At 43.6% G+C, this 19,982-nt stretch overlaps 1 protein-coding gene across 2 annotated transcripts in view; it reads right to left on the reverse strand.

Moving 5' to 3' along the window:
* Nucleotides 1-19,982, reverse strand: part of PLEKHA8 (pleckstrin homology domain containing A8) — a 384,133-nt gene that overhangs the window by 63,552 nt on the left and 300,599 nt on the right. The gene's annotated exons all lie outside the window — the stretch shown is intronic.

Here is a 19,982-nt window from a genome sequence, read left to right on the forward strand (position 1 = left end):
CCATTTCAACTCTTTTCTACTTCAATGTATAAAAGTAAAGCAAGGATGTCTTTTTTCAAATTAAGTTGTATTACTTTTTTTTAACCAACCATTTGAATGGTTCCATTATGGACTTTATGGATTATTTTAGCCACAGCCCTGAAAACAAGGACAAAGGTAAATGCAATAAATATTTATTTGGATACTTAAAGAAGCCAGTTTAGCAACCATGATTTAGGGAGTCAGGAAAAAAATGGAAGCGCCTTTGGAAAAGCCATGTGGACAAAAGATAATATGTAAGCATCAGAAAGACAGGAACCAAAATTCAGAACTGAACCCCCAACCCATGAGATAGTTAACGCTGCCTACTAACCACATACTGTTCACTGCAATGACATCACTGAATATTATAACAGCTAAACTCTCAATTTAAGTAATTTCTTTTTGCTTTCTTTATACTGCAGTACTAACACACTGGTACTACTTGAATACAAATACAAAAAATGTCATCCTTTCTATTAAAGAGCCAAGTGTAAGTAAATACCACCACTATCCACACCCTGCCACAGATAAAGTACAGTTTTGTACCTACCATAAATGTAGATGTCCGAGAGGTATGCATCTGCAGTCCTAACATATGGGTTGTCCTGCCTCAGGCAGCCCTTCGGTCGGCCCGATTCCAAAGTCTGGGCCTGGCCTCGGCTGATGTCGCACTTCACCCGACGTCATAGCTGCTGTCAATTGGGTATAAAGGCATCAGCTGACGCCATTTTCCTCAGTGTTTCTTGCCCTAGATGTCAGGTGCCCTCTAGGAAGGCTAAATTTGGATAAATGCAAATGATTCCAAACAGTAGAGAGCAAATAAAAATAAACATGTATATACATATATACAAACAAATACACCATAATAGATTCCCCCAGCTAGCTACAAGATGGGCAAATACCCTAGGAGTACCACAGAGGGGAAGGAGGGTGGGTAATCCTGACTGCAGATGCATACCTCTCGGACATCTACATTTATGGTAGGTACAAAACTGTACTATGTCCTTCAAGGATGCATCGGCAGTCCTAACATATGGGTAAAATATCATAGCCAAACTGGGGGAGGAGGCACTAAGAAGATTATGGTGTAGTTAAGATCCCTTGCAAAACAGCAGTGGCAAAACCTGCTCGGGATCTGGAGTATAAAGGTAGATTATAATGCTTAGCAAATGTATGCACGGAGCTCCAAGTAGCAGCCTCTAAAATGTCTTTGGTAGCCACTCCTCGTAAAAAAGCTGTAGTAGAGGCTGTAGCCCTTGTGGAATGAGGTCTGATGTTTTCTGGAGTTGTCTTTCCATAAAAAGAGTAACAAAATCTAATGCAATTTCCTATCCATTTTGAGATTGTCTGTTTTGAAATTGCTTTTCCTTCCATTCCTGTTGCATATGCTACCAGAAGCTGGTCAGTTTTTCTATTGTTCTTGGTTCTGTCCAGGTAGTAGCGCAATTGCCTGTGCACATCCAAGGTATGCAGTAGTCTTTCCCCTCTGTTCTGTGGGTTGGGGAAGAATGTTGGTAGGTGGATTGCTTGGTTTAATGAGACCCTGGAGACCACCTTTGGCATAAAAGTAGGATTAGTTCTCAAGGACACTCTATCCTGATGGAAGATAAGGAAGGGCTGTACTGCCATTAATGCCTGTAATTCAGAAACCCTTCTTGCTGAAGTGATTGCAAGCAGGAAAGCAGTTTTCCAAGATAAGAACTGTAATTCTGCTGTTGCTGCTGGTTCAAAAGGGGGAAGTGTTAACTTTCAGGTCACATGTAGGCAAAGGTGGCTTCCTTGGAGGCTTTACATTTTCAATTCCTCTCAGAAACTGCCTGAGTAGAGGATGAGAGAAGACTGGAGGATCCATGTTGTATTCTGCAGAAATTGCTGATGCATGAATCTTAATGGAGGAGTAAGACAGGCCATTGTGGAAAAGCTCTGCTAAATATTGCAGGATGTTAGCTATGTTTGCCAATGATACATTTTCTCCTTTTGCTGCACTCCAAATGAGGTATCTTTTCCATTTTGCTGAATAAGTTTTCCTTGTGGAGGGTCTGCGAGCCTCCAGGATAATGTCTTTAACCCTTTGAGATAAATCTGGGTTATTTTGTTTTATGTAATGTTCCAAGCAGCTAGCTGCAGTGTTTTCAAGTTTGGATGCAGGATTTTGAAGTTGTTCTGTGTTAGCAGTAAAGGAACTAGAGGTAGAGGCCATGCGTGTTCCCGAGACATACTCCTCAGTAGCGGGTACCAATGCTGCCTCGGCCAGTCTGGAGCTATTAGGATGATCCTTGGGTGATCTTCTTTGATCTTCAGTAGCACTTTGTGCATCAAAGGAAGAGGTGGGAATGCATATGCTGTCAGGTTTTCCCAACTGAGGGATAGGGAGTCCACCTTCCAAGCAAGTGGGTGGTATGTCCTTGTGCAGAATTTTCTCAATTGGTGGTTGTGTGGGGATGCGAACAGGTCTATTTCTGGTAGTCCCCATTTCTTTGTAATGGATTTGAAGATGTCTGGATGCAGCATCCATTCGTGGGCATCCGTGGTAGTTCTGCTTAAGATGTCTGCTAGTATATTTTCTTTTCCTGGCACAAATATGGCCTGGAGCTGAATGTTGAGGTTCAGGGCCACATTCCAGAGGTCCATTGCCATCTGGCATAGAGGATATGAATGTGTGCCTCCCTGTTTGTTGATATACCACATAACTGTGGTGTTGTCCGTCCTTATCAGCAAATGACCTTGTTGAAGAAACAGTCTGAATGTCTGAATTGCCTGTTTTACTGCCAGCATCTCTTTTTGATTTATGTGTAGGTTCAGCTGGCCTTGTGTCCATAAGCCTTGTATGCACTTGTCCACCATGTGTGCCCCCCCAACCGAGGTCTGAGGCGTCCGTGGTGATAGTCTGGCTTGGGTGAGGGCTTTGGAAAGGCAGCCCTTTGTTCAATTGACAGTTTGGACAGATTTTGCTTTTTCTTCCACCTTCTTTAACACTTGCTGTGCAGGGGAGCCAAACAAACTGTGTTTTTCCATGGGAGCATCTAGGAGCTTTGACTTTACGTGGTCTGGTAAGGATTGCTCTTTTAACCATGCATGCCTTCTGATCACTGTACCAGTCATAGCTGATCTAAAGGAAGCCTCCAGTGCATCATAGCCGCATTTTAAGGAATGATTACTGACCTGCTGAGTGTTATGTACCAAATCCTGAAGGGACTTACGGTCTATAGGTTCAGGAGAGGACAGTTTTTTAGTTAGCTGATCTAACAAAATTCCTGATACTGAATCATGTGGAATTGACAGTTTAAGGCCCTAGCCGAAAGAGTAGCAGAAGTATAAACTTTTTACCCCATCTCTAATGCCCTAGATTCTCTTTCAGAGGGAGGGTTTTGGCAGAGGCAGCTGCTACAGCTTTGGGGCCCTGTGAAATAGTTTCAGGATCTGCAATAGGAGCCTTATACAAGTGATAATGTGTGTCCGGGACCCTGTAGTATCTGTCGGGCTTAGCAGGGACCGGGGGAAGAGAGTCAGGGGCAGTACAAGCATCATTAAATGCATCATCCACAACTGTAAGTACTGGAGGAATGGCTAAAGGCCTATGCTGTGGCAAATGTAAAAAGGTCCTAAGCCTTTTCCTAGAATCTGAAAAATCCTGACCCTGCCATTGAAATTGTTCTCTCATAGCATGCAAGGTTTCCCCAAAAGAAAATTCCTCAGGAGGAGAGGCAGAAGGAATGGAGTTTTCTGCGTCAGAGTCCTCATATGGAGAATAAGGGCCTTCTGGAGGATTTGAGTTTTCTGAATCATCAGAGGAATAATCTGTAGAAACTGGCTCAGGGGGCTCTGCCCTAGGCCTCTTCCCTGGAGGGGGATGAGAGGCCCTGTCAGGGTGAGTTTGGGATCCCCTGATCAAAGAAATGAGATCCTCTGCCAGGCTAAGCATTTGGATACTAGAGCTAGGCCTGTGTGAGGGGGTTTAGCAGGCAAGGCCTTGGAAGATTTAGCTGCTTTAGCCCTAGAAAAAGCCTTAATAGACATGGATGCAGGGGGCCTAACAGCTCCACGTGCAGGAGTAGATATGTCTAAGGGAATAGTATCTGATAAATCCTGAGAACCTGCAACAGCAGGTGGAAATTCAGTAGCAGATTCAGCCATGCTGGATGAGGCCTCGGTTGTAGGAGGCATGCTTTCGGCCGAAGGAAGAACCGAGGACTCGGTTTCAGCCGAAACCGAGACACTCGCGGTTGGCTTAACCACGGTTTCGGCCGAAACCGCGGACCGCGAGTGTCGGTCCTTTTCCTTACGCTTTTTAGCTAATTGTGAAGTCGGAGTCTCCGACGGCATGTTGTAAGCAAAAGCGGGGCCGAAAAACTCCTCTGCAAACTCCGACCGACGTCTAAGTGTCCATCGGTTGAAGGAAGCACAGGCTAGACAAGCTGCTACATCGTGGTCTGGGCCTAAGCAAGGAAGGCAGTAAGAGTGGAAATCCTTATGAGGTATTTGTTTCCCACAAGTTAAACAGTTATTCACTTTTTCTGACATCGGCTGAGGCAAGAAAGAGTCCCCAACGGGGTACTTAGCTTTTTAGAAGTCTTCGGTAGTAGTAATCTCTGGTTCTGACCGACCGGCACTTGCGAACAGCTTCTGCTTCGGGCGCCACGTGGCAAGAAAGACTGGGGAAAATGGCGTCGGCTGATGCCTTTATACCCAATTGACAGCAGCTATGACGTCGGGTGAAGTGCGACATCAGCCGAGGCCAGACCCAGACTTTGGAATCGGGCCGACCGAAGGGCTGCCTGAGGCAGGACAACCCATATGTTAGGACTGCAGATGCATCCTTGAAGGACATTCATTGCATTACAAACAGGTAGCTAGCAAGTGGGTTACAGCTAGTAAGACTTGGAAATTGTAACAAAACACAAGCGCAGGTAAGGGAGAGTTGACTAGAAGACAGGGCAGGGGAGGAAATGGAAACAGGGGCAAAGAAAGGGATGAACTCAAGGGGTACAGGTAGAAGATAGGAAGATTGGAGACTAAGATTCATTAAGTATGAAAACTGAAGTAGCTCATATGCATGCTGGTTATAAGGCAAATATATTATGACTATATTAGAATCCACTCCTCCCGTCACTTTATGAAAGCAAAGTGTAAGGACATTTAGGAAAGGGTTAGACACTCAGTGACCCACAAAAGGTAATTAAGTTAGAGGCTGGAAATAAATTTTCTGGATTTCACATTTCCTAGTATGTATTAGCAGTCTTAATGAAAGTAAAAAAAAAGTACAGTTATGTACACTTACCACAAATGTAGATGCTCGAGTGTATTCACTGTTGCAGTCATTACACTTTGGTTATCCTGCTGGCAGGCTACCCTCAGTCGGCCTGAGTTCCAAAGTCTAGGTCCGGCATCGGTTGCTGTCGCCTCTTCCCTGACGTCAGTGCACCAGGGGTATAAAAGATGCAGCCGACGCCATTTTCCTCAGTTTTTCTTGCTCCAGATGTCAGGTGCCCCCAAAAGGGTAGGCTAAAAATATGCCAATCAAATATGCATGCACCAAAATATATGTTATACCCTCATCTACAAGCAAATACACCGCATAGGTTGTATATTTTAGAGAAGTGCAGATAAGTTCCAGCACAAATAAGGGGGGTGGTGGGTGGGTAATCTGGACTGCAACAGTGAATACACTCAAACATCTACATTTATGGCAAGTGTACACAACTGTACCATGTTCTTCGTGTTTCACTGTTGCAGTCATTACACTTGGGTTGAATCCCAAAGCTATGGTTGGGAGGCTGGAGCTAAATAGCAATAGGAGCGGCTATGAGGCCCTGCAAAACTGCAGTGGCAAAGCCTGCCCTGGATTTAGAGTAGAGTGGTAAATGATAGTGCTTTGTAAAGGTGTGCACTGAACTCCAGGTAGCAGCCTCTAAAATGTCTTTGGTTGGTACTCCCCTGAGGAAGGCTGCAGAAGTGGCTGCTGCTCTGGTTGAATGTGGCCTAATGCCCTTAGGCACTGGCTTGCCATGTTGTGAATAGCAGGAACGAATGCAGTGGCCTATCCACTTTGAAATAGTCTGCTTAGAGATGGCCTTTCCTTGTGATCCTGCAGCACATGCCACTAGTAGTTGCTCAGTCTTTCTGAAAGCTTTGGTTCTGTTCAAGTAGAAGCGTAGCTGTCTGTGTATGTCCAAGGAATGCAGAATTCTCTCCCCTTTATTCTGTGGGTTTGGATAAAAAGTAGGCAGATGAATAGTTTGGTTAAGGGCCATACTGGACACTGCCTTAGGCATAAATGTCAGTTTTGTCCTCTGAGAAACCCTGTCTGGATAAAAAAAATGATAAAAGGTTCCACAGCCATGAGTGCCTGTAGCTCTGAGACTCGTCTTGCAGAGGTTATTGCTAGGAGCAGAGCTGTTTTCCAAGATAAAAATTTTATATCAGCTGTAGCGGCTGGCTCAAAAGGAGGCAGGGTGAGTTTTTCCAAAACATAATTGAGGTCCCATGCAGGTATTTGTGATCTCCTTGGAGGCCTTAAGTTTTTGGCTCCTCTGAGGTACTGCCTTAACAAAGGATGAGAAAAGATTGGTGGCTCTGTATTGTAATGAGGCAAAATGGCAGAGGCATGAATTTTAATTGATGAAAAAGGATAGGCCTTTGTCCAGCATCTCAGTTAAGTATTGCAAAATCTGAGGAATATTTGGTACAGCTGTATCAATTCCTTGTGCCTGGTTCCAGACAGAGAATCTCTTCCATTTTCCGACGCAAGATTTTCTGGTACTAGGCCTTCTGGCCTCCAAAATGACATCTATCACAGCTTTAGTGAGAGGTGCGTTTTGTATGACTACATTATCTGCCATGCTGCCAGATTTAAGGTCTTGAGTTAGCTGTGTAGGATGTGATTGTTTTGTTGGGACAGTAGATGAGGTATTTGAGGCAAGGTCCAAGCCGGGCATTGAGACAAGTTCCTTAGGATTGGATACCAGTACTGGCGGGGCCAGTCTGGGGCAATCAGTATCATCTTTGGCTTCTCTTGTTTGACCTTTAGGAGTACCTTGGGGAGGACAGGCAGTGGAGGAAAGGCATATACTGCTAAGTTTTTCCAGTTGAAAAATAGGGCATCCACTTTCCATGCTTGCCTGTGATAAGTCCTTGTGCAGAATCTTTTTAATTGGTAGTTGTGAGGAGAGGCAAATAGATCTATATCCGGGCATCCCCATCTCCTTGTTATCACGCTGAAGAATTGTGGATCCAATTTCCACTCGTGGGGATCCATGAGGTTTCTGCTTAGTTCGTCTGCCAGAGTATTCATCTTTCCTGGCAGGAATTGTGCCTGCAGATGTACTTGGTAAGTCAATGCTGTGTCCCACAAAGTCATGGCTAGTTTGCAAAGGGGGTAAGAATGAGTGCCTCACTGCTTATTTATATACCACATGACCATGGTGTTGTCTGTCTTTATCAGTAGTTTTCCCGGATGAAGTAGGTCCATGAAGGCCATCAGGGCATTCTGAACAGCTAGCATCTCTTTTTGATTGATATGGAGATACATTTGTTTGTGGACCATGTGCCTTGAATACATCTTCCTGCCATGTGGGCCCCCCCCCCCCCCGGCATAATCTGATGCATCCATTGTTAATGTCTGCCTGGCTGGGGGTAAAGTGAATGGCTGTCCCTTGTTCTGGTGACAAGCCTTCGCCCACCATCGAAACTCCTGCTGCAGGCAGGGAATGAGGGTAATTATTGTTTCCAGGCTGTGGCAATGTTGAGCCCAAACACTTTTTAGGTACCACTGAAGTTTCCTCATATGCAGTCTCGCATATGGAATTAGTAGAATGCAGGATGCCATGAAGCCCAAACCCTGCAGAATTTTTCTTGCAGATAACTGGGCCTTTGTTGCCAACAGTTTGAAATATGTAGTCAGTTGCATTTGTATATCTGGCGTGAGATAAGCCATCTGGGCAGTTGTATTTAAGCTTGCACCCAGGAATATTATCTCTTGAGAGGGTACTACTTTTGATTGCTTTTCATTGACTGTGTACCCTAGGCCTGTTAGAAATCTCTTTACAAACGCCAGATGCTGTAGTAGAATGTCCTTGTTCTCTGCTTGAATGAGGCAGTTGTCCAAGTAAGGATATATTTGTATTCCTCTTTGTCTGCAGAATGCAATTACTGGTGCTAGGCACTTTGTGAAGACCCTGTGCGCAGTAGACAAGCCAAAGGGCAGTGCAGAGAATTGGTAGTGCATCGAGCCAGCTTTGAATCTGAGATATCTTCTGCATGTTTATCTGATTGGGACATGCAGGTATGCCTCTTTTAGGTCTAAAGTAACAAGCCAAGCCTTCTTGCCCAGCATGGGCAGAAGCTGCTGTAGAGTCAACATTTTGAATTTTGGTATATCCAGATATGTGTTTAGAATAGATAGGTCCAGTATTGGTCTCCAGGTCTTGTCCTTTCTTGGTACCAAGCACAGTCTTGAATAAAATCCTTGTCCCTGCTCTTGGTCTGGTACTTGTTGAATGGCCCTCATGTCCATGAGGGATAAGACTTGTTTTTGTGCCTCTGCCCATTGTTGTTTTGGCAGGTCTGGCCAGCCGTTTGTCCTTGGCAGGATATGGAAGTGAAACTTGTAGCCTTGTGACACTATGTCTAGGACCCATTTGTCCTGGGTTATGTGCCAATTTTGAGAAAAAAGTGCTAGTTTTCCCCCTAAAGGTGCTGCCAGAAGATAAGTGCTTGGTGCAGGCAGGGGGAAGTCATTGGGACTGTTTCCTGTATGGCTGTGATTTGTCTTCTCCACTTTTGGAGGTAGAAGCACCCCATTGTTTAGACCTGTACAAACCTTGGGGCTGGGATCTGCCTCCTGGGCGTCTGTATCTGCCCCTTTGTGGTCCGTCTGACACTGGAAAGGACCAATTCTTTGTAGGCCAGTGTCTAATAAATCTTGAGGTTGTACCTGTAAAAAATCCTTAACCATTTGCATAGATTTAGCTTTGTCCTCCATTTTCTTTAACACCTCTTCTGCTTTAACACCAAACAAGGTATCATGCTGTAACGGAGCATCTAATAATTTTGCTTTGACATGGTCACGCAGATTTTGTTCCTTTAACCAAGCATGTCTCCTGATGACAGAACCCGTAACATTGGCCCTGCAGGAGGCCTCCAAAGAATCAAAACCACATTGCAAAGTATGCTTTCCAACTTGCTCGGCTGCATGCAATAAACATACATTTCTTTGTTTTCTGCACATTCAGAATTTATCAACATTTTCTGTTTAAGCAGTGACATAATATATTGCTGAGATTTGAGCATATGAAACTGACAATTTAAAGCCCTTATAGCCAAGGTAGCAGAAGTGTAAATCTTCTTCCCCCATATGTCCAGTGCCCTGGAATCCCTGTCAGAGGGGGTGGGGTTTTTTGCAGTGGATGCCTCGACCCCTTTGGGACCCTGAGAGATAGTTTCTGGGTCAGCAGCAGGGTTTTTGAAAAGGAATTTATGAGAGTCGGGAACCCTGTAGTACCCGTCCGGCTTAACAGGAGCTGGAGGTAAGGAGTCAGGGGTCAGACTGGACTCTGAAAATACATCATCTACAATGTCTAACACAAGTGGAATAGCTAGGGGCCTGTGTTTTGGGAGTAAAAGGAAGTCTCTGAGCCTTTTCTTAGCTTCTGAATAATCTTGGCTCTCCCAGGGGAAATGTTCCCTCAAGCTATGCAAGGTTTCCCCAAAAGAGTAATCCTCAGAAGAAGAGGCTGAAGGGACAGATTCTTCAGCATCAGAATCATCATAGGGAGGAAGAGAGTATTCCTGATCAGAAGAGGAATCAGATAAAATGGAAACCTGATCTGAAGATTCATATTCTGTCTCTTGCCTAGGCCTTTTATCAGGAGGGAGATGGGAGCCCCTGATCAAAGTAATTAAGTCATCAGGCATTTTGAGCAGCTGTTTTTTTGGGCATGGAGGCCTGACCATGAGGCTGTTGTACTTGTTTCTTTGTCTTTAAAGGTGCTTTAGTCTTTGCCTTTATAGCTGGAGTCGTTTTAATGTATAACTGAGTAGGTCTGAAAACACCCTCAGAAGCCGATGCCTACTCAGCGGCTCTGGACCCATCTGAGGGAATAGTCTCCGAAGTTCCAATACCTTGAGCTTCCAGCGGCCTAGTCGACTCCACATGGGAGTCTGTAGCGGCCTGCGAGTCCAAAGTAGCGGGCATCAGGGGCTGCGAAGGCGCCTCACTGAGAAGCAGCGAACTGGCAACTGGCTTAGAGGAAGCCTCGCCGTCTGTTTTGGACCTCGGATGCCTGTCCTTTTCTTTGAGTTTCTTGTGAATTCCGGTAGTCGGATGGCTATCTGATGGCATCGTGTAATTAAATCTTCTGCCAAAATAGTGAAATGCAAAATTGTACTGACACTTAATAGTGCGTTGGTTAAATCTAGCACAAAACCGACAACTAGCAACGTTGTGGTCAGGGCCTAGGCAAGGAGTACAGTAAGAAAGAAAGTCCTTATGAGGTATTTGCTTCCCACAAGAAATACAATTATTAACTTTTTCTGACATCGGTCTGGAGCAAGAAAAAAAGTTTCCCCAACGGGGTACTTAGCTTTTAATGAAGACTGCTGATCTGAAACTCGAACATGAAAATCTCAGGAGTCGGCCGACCGGCACTTGCAAACTGCTTCTGCTTCAGGCACCGCGTGGCAAGAAAGACTGAAGAAAATGGTGTCGGCTGCATCTTTTATACCCCTGGTGCACTGACGTCAGGTAAGAGGTGACAGCAACCGACGCCGGACCTAGACTTTGGAACTCAGGCTGACTGAGGGTAGCCTGCCAGCAGGATAACCCAAGTGTAATGACTGCAATAGTGAAACACAAAGAACATCATACAAATTCACAACTATATACAGTATAGAATAACCAACCTATAAAAAAGACAATTAAATAAAATAAATGAATTAATTAAAAAAATCAGTTTAAAACCAGTTAATCATTTAATTATAGAGGTTCAGTTCCATCTAATCTTACCCTTGAACCTTCTAAGTCTCTTCAAAAAAGGGCTCAAACAGTAAGAGCACTGGCTTTGTCCCTGTACTAACCCTGATTAATCACTACTTATTCAATGCCTTATTTAAATTAATATTGTACGTATCTCTTGCTCATAATAGCTTGCTGCAACCTGTTGTTTTTGTATACTATTACACACTGTGTAGAGTGTGAGTACCTACTAGAGGGCTTTTTAAATATGTTCGACTCATATCTGTTATGTTCTATCTGTGTTATCTAGAGCTTTTCTCCCCAGGCCTCCGCTGAAAATGGACATATATCCAGTTGGACTATCCCGGTCAACAAATGTAAAATAAATCTATAAGGAAATAACTGTTAAATTACAAAATGAAACATTTTTTCCTGTATCATAAAACACTTAAGATTTTGGTTATTCTGTCTCAGGTCTAATATTTATAAATGTCTCTCTTCCGAATTAGCATATTTTAGATACTGACACTAAAAATGTTGCAACCTTAAATATTTCTACAGTCTAACTGCAAATTTTCTCTTATTTTATCCTAAAATACGATTTCACGCACTAACATAATGACAAATTCACACAACGATAACCCCACCAATAAAAGACAACTAACTGTACAACATGCACAACATTCATACTCTCACATTAACACAAATTACACAAGATCACAAAATCATTGGTTGTCATTAAACTGCAAGTACTATGGCAGCCACAACTGTGGCCTGCCAAATTTCTGCTGAACTCTATTAATAAATCACTTTTCATAGTTTATGATGGACATAAAAATGACTATGAATGACCATCACCTATAGTAGCCCTTCTGAAATATATTAATATATGCATAACTTCACTCATTTGAACACTCAAAAACTGCAAAGGCCAATACTGTAACAATGCATTGCAGTGCTGTTGCCCAGAACAATATACTGTATAACCAAATATAACTTATCTAAGTTTTCGCCCCTAGTTTTACTTTCAGCCTCAAAGAGTAATTGTGAAACTACTAGTACAAATTCAATGGATATTTTCCATACATGCACAATATGCCTTAATATTTTCTTATTCAAAATATCTTTATAAACTAGTTTAACAACATTCAGCTTCATTCAAAAAGCCATTGTATCCAATATGTCTAGCACTTTAACATTTCTCCAACTGGTAATGAAGAAATAAGAGAATTAGGATGGTGACTACTTAACCAAACATCTGTGCATTCCACGTTTTCCTATACAACTTACACTCCAGAACATTTGAAAGTACACCCTGTCACACTATATCTTGAAAATCCATTTTATTTGTATCTGAAACAAAAGAAATTTTAAACTAAATCAGTTGTCTACCAGAACAGTACATTCATAAAATGAATCCGCATTGCCCCTACAAACTAATAAATCAATGTAACATAAATGCAAAATATTTAGGAAAAAAGTTGTCTCATATATATATTCAGTTTCAAATAATCCCATTATCAAATTTGAATATGAGGGAATAAAACTTGCTCCAATAGCGATTCCATTTTTTGTCTGGAGGATTGGCACAATGGCTACCCTTTCTGCACTCAAATGACCAAACTACTTGTCCACCTAGGTGGCCCATTCATTTCCTGGTGGAGAGTCAGGTGTTAGGGAGTGAGTCAGTCTACAGAACCTGCAGACTGGCCCAATGCCCAACACTTTGTCAGCTTGCAAGCTCCACCACAGCTACCTTTGAGAGGTGAATGCTCATTTTCCCCATGTGCAGCCTCCTGAAGTGGTGCACTTCCTGCAGTGTGGATGGGCTAGGCTCTTCATGCTGTGGCGATACGATACATTTGCATTCTCACATATGTAGCCAATGCAGTTAGCCAAGATGCCTTCCTCCCCCAGGATGGGAGAGCTGGCATAGACTGATAACTCCCATCCTCCTTCTGTCCCTCTAGTGCCTGTGCAGTTAGTCAAACACAGGTCATTTGAGGTGCAGTCAAGGCTTTATACATGTGCACCATGAAGTTGGGACAGCTGTTCCATGTTTTTGTTTACAAGGCTGATCATTACATACCAAAAAGCTGTGGAAATGGCAGTGGAGTTTTTAACCAGATTGTTTAATGAAATCTTGGAAAGTGAGAGAAAGATGCCTGAGGAATGGAGAAGAAGCGTTTTGGTTCAGATTTTTACTAATAAGGGTGATGTGCAGAGCTGTAGTAACTACAGAGGTATTAAAATTGATCAGTCACAGCATGAAGTTATGGGAAAGAGTAGTGGAAGCTAGGTTAAGAAGGGGCATGATGATTAGTAATCAGCAGTATGGTTTCATGCCGGGAAAGAACACTACAGATGCAATGTTTGCTCAGAGTGTTGATGGAGAAGTACAGAGAAGGTCAGAAGGAGTTGCATTGTGTTTTTGTAGACTTGAAGAAACCATATGACAGGGTGCCTAGAGAGGAGTTGTGGTATTGTATGAGGAAGTCGGGAGTGTCTGAGAAGTATGTAAGAGTGGTACAGAATATGTACGAGGGTAGTGTGACAGTGGTGATGTCTGCGGTGGGAGTGACGGATGCATTTAAGATGGAGGTGGGATTACATCAAGGGTCAGCTCTGAGCCCTTTCTTATTTGCAATGGTGAAGGACAGGTTGACAGACGAGATCAGACAGGAGTCCCCGTGGACTATGATGTTTGCAGATGACATTGTGATCTGTAGTGAGAGTAGGGAACAGGCGGAGACGACCCTGGAGAGATGGAGATATGCACTAAAGAGAAGAGGAATAAAGGTCAGCAGGACTAAGATAGAATATATGTGTGTGAATGAGAGGGAGGATAGAAGAATGGTGAGGATGCAAGGAGTAGAGGTGGCAAAGGTGGGTGAGTTTAAATACTTGGGATCAATAGTTCAGAGTAATGGTGAGTGTGGAAGAGAGGTAAAGAACAGAGTACAGGCAGGATGGAGTGGGTGGAGAAGAGTGTCAGGAGTGATTTGTGACAGACGAGTACCAGTAACAGTGATAGGGAAAGTCTACAAGAGGGTAATGAGACCAGCTATGTTATATGGGCTGGAGACAGTAGCATTGACAAAAAGGCAGGAGTCACAGCTGGATGTGGCAGAGTTAAAGATGTTAAGATTTGCACTGGGTCTGAAGAGGATGGACAGGATTAGGAATAAGTATATTAGAGGGTCAGCCCAGGTTGGAAGGTTTGGAGACAAAGCCAGAGAGGCAAGATTACGTTGGTTTGGACATGTGCTGAGGAGGGATGCTGAGTATATTGGGAAAAAGATGCTAAGGATGAAACTACCAGGTAACAGGAAAAGAGGAAGGCCTAAGATAAGGTTTATGGATGTGGTGAGAGAGGACATGCAGGTGGTTGGTGTGACAGAGCAAGATGCAGAGGACAGGAAGAAATGGAAACAGATGATCCGCTGTGGCGACCCCTAATGGGAACAGCCGAAAGAAGATGATTATGATACTAACTCGCAAATGAAGGAAGCCAGAGGCCAAGGAGACCTTCAAAAAGGTCAGCCATACCATCTAGTATTGGTGAGAGATTATCAATGTCCCCCATTAAGTAGATTTTCCTACATATACCAAGCTAAAATTTGTCATCACCAATCCACTCATCCAGATGGGTTTTAAAGGTTGCAAGGGAAATACTCTGTTAGACATGCAAGGGTTGCCTAGAAATGGGCAATACTCAGCATTAGGTGCTTGTCATGCCATCTGGTGTTGTTGATATGGTTTACAACTAGTTATATTTAGATGAATCTAGTTAGGCACTCTACCTTCTTAGTAGCAGACAAAACAGAATCTAAATGCTTTCAGACTGCAACAAAAAGTTATTATGGACATCTTCAGTGGGAGGGTACACCGAGAGCCCCTTAACCTTCTTTATTAGATAAGGAGGGCCTACAGTCATTTGTAAAATGAAGGCAGAACAGAAACAAGCAATCCCACAGCTGAATTCATAAGAATGTCAAATAGAAGAGAGCTATTACTGGGAGTTCTCATTACCATTCTCTCTCTCTGACATAAGGGTAGTACAACTGTGTAAAATCTTACCATAGCAGTAGGTGACCTTCTCATCACTGGTGCAGTATTCCTGACATAACGGATCTCCTGTCAGGGATAGTCCAACGTCCAGCCAGTACACCGGAGCTTTAGTATTTACAGGCGCCATATGCCACATGTACGCTCACTGTGCAAGGCTTAAGGCATAAAGGCCGACATATGGACATGCATATTCAGAACTGAAAAAGCCCCAGGAGGAACAGAATGTCTACCGACAAGGAAGAACATGTGCATCCAGAAGGAGAAAAGAATGAATCTCTCAGCCAGGACAGCAAGAAAAGGCTAGCGCAGAGGCGGAAGGAGGGTGTGAGCAAATCTAGTGAAGAGAAGGACATATACTGTTATGGTAAGATTTTACACAACTGTACTAAGTCCTTCCATATCACTGTTACAGTATTCCTAACAGAAGGGAAAGTACAAAAACTCAAGAGGAAACCTGAGAGGAGGAATGCACTAAACAGCACTCTAGAAACTCATGCAGGACAGCCCTGGCAAAGCTAGCTGTAGCCTTGGAAATAACATCCAACTTGCAATACCTAGTAAAGGTATGGAGAAAGGACAGAGTAGCAGTCCCAAGGTTGGAATTGGTATCCATCCCCATGAAAAAAGCACCAGAGGAAGCAACAGCTCTGGTAGAATGAGCCTTAACTGAAGAGGAAAGGCATTTACCATGAAAAAAACAGCAAAACAAAAATGGCATTAGAAATCCAGGATGAGATGGTTTGCTTAGAAATAGCTAAACCCAAAGACCTGAGATGAAAGGAAACAAAACGCTGCTCGGATTTACAAATATCCTTAGTTTTATCCAAATAATAGCAGAGCTCATTATGCAAATCCAAGGAGTGAAAAACCTTCTCGCTGACAGACTGCAGAGAAGGAAGATGAAGAAGATGAATAGACTGGTGAAGAGACAACTCATTGACAACCTTGGGCATAAAAGGATTAGCCTGAAGTGACACCCTGATTTTGTGAAAAATGAAAAAGAGAGGGACAGCCATAACAGCTTGAAGCTTAGACACGCTCTTAGCTGAAGCGAGGGCTAAAAGAACAGTCTTCCAAGTACAATGTTGTAAGGAAGCAGAAGCAGCAGGCTCAAAAAGGACCAGATTCAATTTTTCCAGAACAAAACTAAGGTCCCAGGAAAGGAGAATGGGCTTCCTGGGAGACTGATATGAAGGACGCCTTTAAAAAAATTGCTTGAACTCAAATCTAGAGGTCAGAGGAAAAGCCATGGGCAGACAAGCAGAGATTGTCAACAGGTGAGTTAGCTGGAGAATATGCCAACCCAACATGGAGCAGATCATGCAAATAAGAACCACAGAAACCTGCACAGACAAGGAATCATTGTTTTGATAGAAGGGCACCACACAGAAAATCTTTTCCATTTGGACAAATATGATTTCCTAGTAGTGGGTTTCCTGGCCTCTTGCAGGACCTGAATCACATTCTCAGAAAAGAGGTGCCTAAAAAGGATCAAAACTAAATCACACACAGCTTCAGCTGAAGAGTGGACAAGTGAGGACAGATAACAGACCCGCTGTCTTGTGTGAGAAGGTCCACTTGGTGAGATAGCTTGTGGTGATTGTCCCTGGCCAATGCTATCTCAGTCAAAAGGGAGTCACTAACAAGATTTTGGGAGAGTCCTGCCCAATCTTGTGCATGACACTCAAAAGCAGAGGAAGGGGAGGGAAGGTATATAGAAACACCAAAGAAGAGAGAGTGTCTACTTTCCAAGTCAGAGTACTTGGGACTCTGGAGCAGAATACAGGAAGATGTCTGTTCAGAGGGGAGGCAAAAAGATCTACCTGAGGAATACCCCACTGAAGGACAATGTCCAGGAAGACATCTGTGAAGAATCCATTCATACGCTTGTGTGCTGGACCTACTCAGTCTGCCACTAGACTGTGCACCGAGGGAATGTATACAGCCTGAAGGTCACTTGATACTGGACAGCTACATCCCAAACCTAAAGAGCTAGCCTGTAGAGATGTTAGGACCTTGTATCCCCTTGCTTGTTAACTTTGAGGGGCCCGGAATGAAAAGCCTTAAGAACTAGAAGCACAGCCCTCATCCCCTTTATGTTGATATGGTCCCACCTCAGATGACGAGGCCAGAGTCCCTGAAGCTGAAGGAGGCAGGCCAACCCCTGCCTGAAGTGTCTGTAAAGAGCTCTTGAGTCAGGGATAGAAACTGGAAAGGAAGCTCTGGGTTGAGGGGAAGGTGAATTATCTACCAATGAAGCTTGAGCCTGGCACAAGGGAGGAATTGAACTGGGAAATTCAAGGCAATGTTGAAGCCACACAGACTTGAGGTACCACTGAAGCTTTCTCATATGAAGCCTGGACATGTCCCGATACACTTCGGAAGTTGTAACTGCTTTAAACTGCTGCTGCTGCTGCCTATATTTCTGTTCCTCATATACACTGAATTTGGAATCTTTCCTCTCTCATTCATAGGAGAGTGACACTGAACAGGTTTTCAGCCCACAGACTACACCTCCTGCACAAACCACGCACTCACCACATAGACCATCTTACGTGGAGATTTTCAACAGAAATTTGCCTACACACCAGAGACCTCCGAAACATAAACATGCTGCACTACATACTGCACCCCATACATAAAACCACAAGCACAAGTGTCTCACCTAACAAGTCCATAACACATAGCACATCTAAACCAAAATTTTTAGTCATAGGGGACTCCATAGTGAAATACAGATGTTCCACTCACCAGGCTGGACAAGCTTATGGTCAGCTGTCTGTCAAGTGCCAGGATCCACCAGATCACACACGCATTTAAGTCTCTCAACAGCAAGTACCAATACGACTCCATCATAGTTCCTGTTGGTGTGAATGACTTGAGATGTACTTCACTGGACTCGAGGAAGACGACTGAGCTCTCTGAATGTGTGTCCTGCTTTGAGCAGCATATTACCTTCACCTAAGATGATACCACGATATAAACAAAAACTGACTGACTTCAAGAATTGGCATAGCTTCTGGCGTCATTCTAAGGGGATCCAGTACCAGACAGCCTGGGATGACAAGGTAGACCGACCTCACTGCTTTGTCAGAGATGGTCTTCACCTGTCACCGCTGGGATTTTGGTTACTAGTTAAGGCACCTGCATCTCCATAGTGCTTTTAGGCAATGTCACAACAACAAAATTCCCCATGTAAATAAATCAAAAAAAAAAAATCTTAGGATAATGCTACTAAACACTAGAGTCTAAACTTAAAACTGCACTTACTGGAAACAGCCCTTAACTTAGACGATGTTGACATCTGTGCAGTCACACAGACTTGGTTTAAGGCCGCAGAAAGCACGCCCACCATACTGGGTTATAATGCCTTCCACACTTTCAGACCACAAACTGAAAGTGTGAAAACTAAAGGAGGTGGAGTATCAATATTTAAAGATAAATACGCCTCTAGACTGGTCAAATGGAATGATTCCCTTGAACTACTTCAGGTAGAGTTGACTGTAGGTAAGACCCCTCTCCAAGTTATTGCCAGCTACAGGACCCCCTCCATGAAGAAGGACACCCAACACTGCCTACCTGGATCTACTTACATCACTCAAGATACAACCAAACACCTTGGTTATGGGTGACTAACTACCCATCCACAGAGTGGGCAAATTATACATGTACTAACACACTTGCCCAAAGGTTCTTGGACTTCGTCAACTCCAACGCACTGGATCAGTTGGCTGACACCCCCTCAAGGGGCCCAAACATTCTGGATCTGGTGCTGACTAACATGGGTGATCATTGCTCCACCTCATGTGTGTGGTCCTCCCTGGTGAGATCTAATCACAAATCAGTCTCATTAGAACAATAGCATATTACCTCCCATTAGCAGAAACTAAACTAAAGAAAACAACTCTACAGCAAATTACAACCTATTACGTGACGGCATAAATAGCTTCATAGACCCGGCCCTCACTGATGGCAGACACTTATGCGGAGATAACACCAATGTCTTGTACAAACATCTATACATAAGCATTGGTCCTCAAAAAAAGAACAAGCCTGCCTGGTGGACATCTCCTATCAACAGGGTATACAATACGAGAAAGAAATTGCTATCCAAGAGCAAGAAGAAACTGTCACTGAATTGGAAGCACTCCCTCTTCAGCTTAAAAAAAGCAAATAAGACACCTCTTAAGGCATTCTAAAGCCAACTACGAATCCAAATTAGCTCCTTTGCTAAGGATAACCATAAGGCCTTCTATAGCTATATCTAAAACCTTAAGGGAAAAGCCCAGATCTGCACAGAATTGGTTGTTAATGGCTTCACATACACTGAACCCATGGATATAGCCAACCTGCTAGATGACAGGTTCAGTGAAACCCCCCCCCCCCCCGTCTCCACCACATATCATTCAAAGCATCCCTACCATCTGTCCTCCACCTAGTATTTCCAAGAAACAGGTCTTAAATGTTCTTGCCATAGTCAAACACACAGCATCTATGTAGCCCAATAGTATTACAGGCTGCATTCTAAATGGGTTAAGACAGGAACTAGTTACACAGCTTACTACTCATTTTAACCACAGCCTAAACACTGGTTTTGTCCCTGCTGAATGGAAAACAGCAACTGTCATCCCTTTACATAAAGTAGGCACCTCCCACTGACCATGGAAAATACAGACCCATAAGCTTGACCAGCCTCATCTGCAAGGCTATGGAAAGAATCATCATGGACCTCATCCACAAAGATACAGGGGACCTCCAAATACTCGACCCAACCCAGTTTGGCTTCGTTAAATGGAGATCCTGTTTGTGAAACTTGGTTGACTTCTTTGAGACAGTCACATTGGATAAAGGTAAATCAGTGTATATGGCCTACCTGGACTTGGCCAAGGCCTTGGACGCTATTCCCCCACTCAGGTATCAATGATAAACTCACCCAGTT

The sequence above is a fragment of the Protopterus annectens genome, chromosome 3.part1, assembly GCF_019279795.1.
Source record: "Protopterus annectens isolate FY-2018-M chromosome 3.part1, PAN1.0, whole genome shotgun sequence".
Lineage (NCBI taxonomy): Eukaryota > Metazoa > Chordata > Ceratodontiformes > Protopteridae > Protopterus > Protopterus annectens.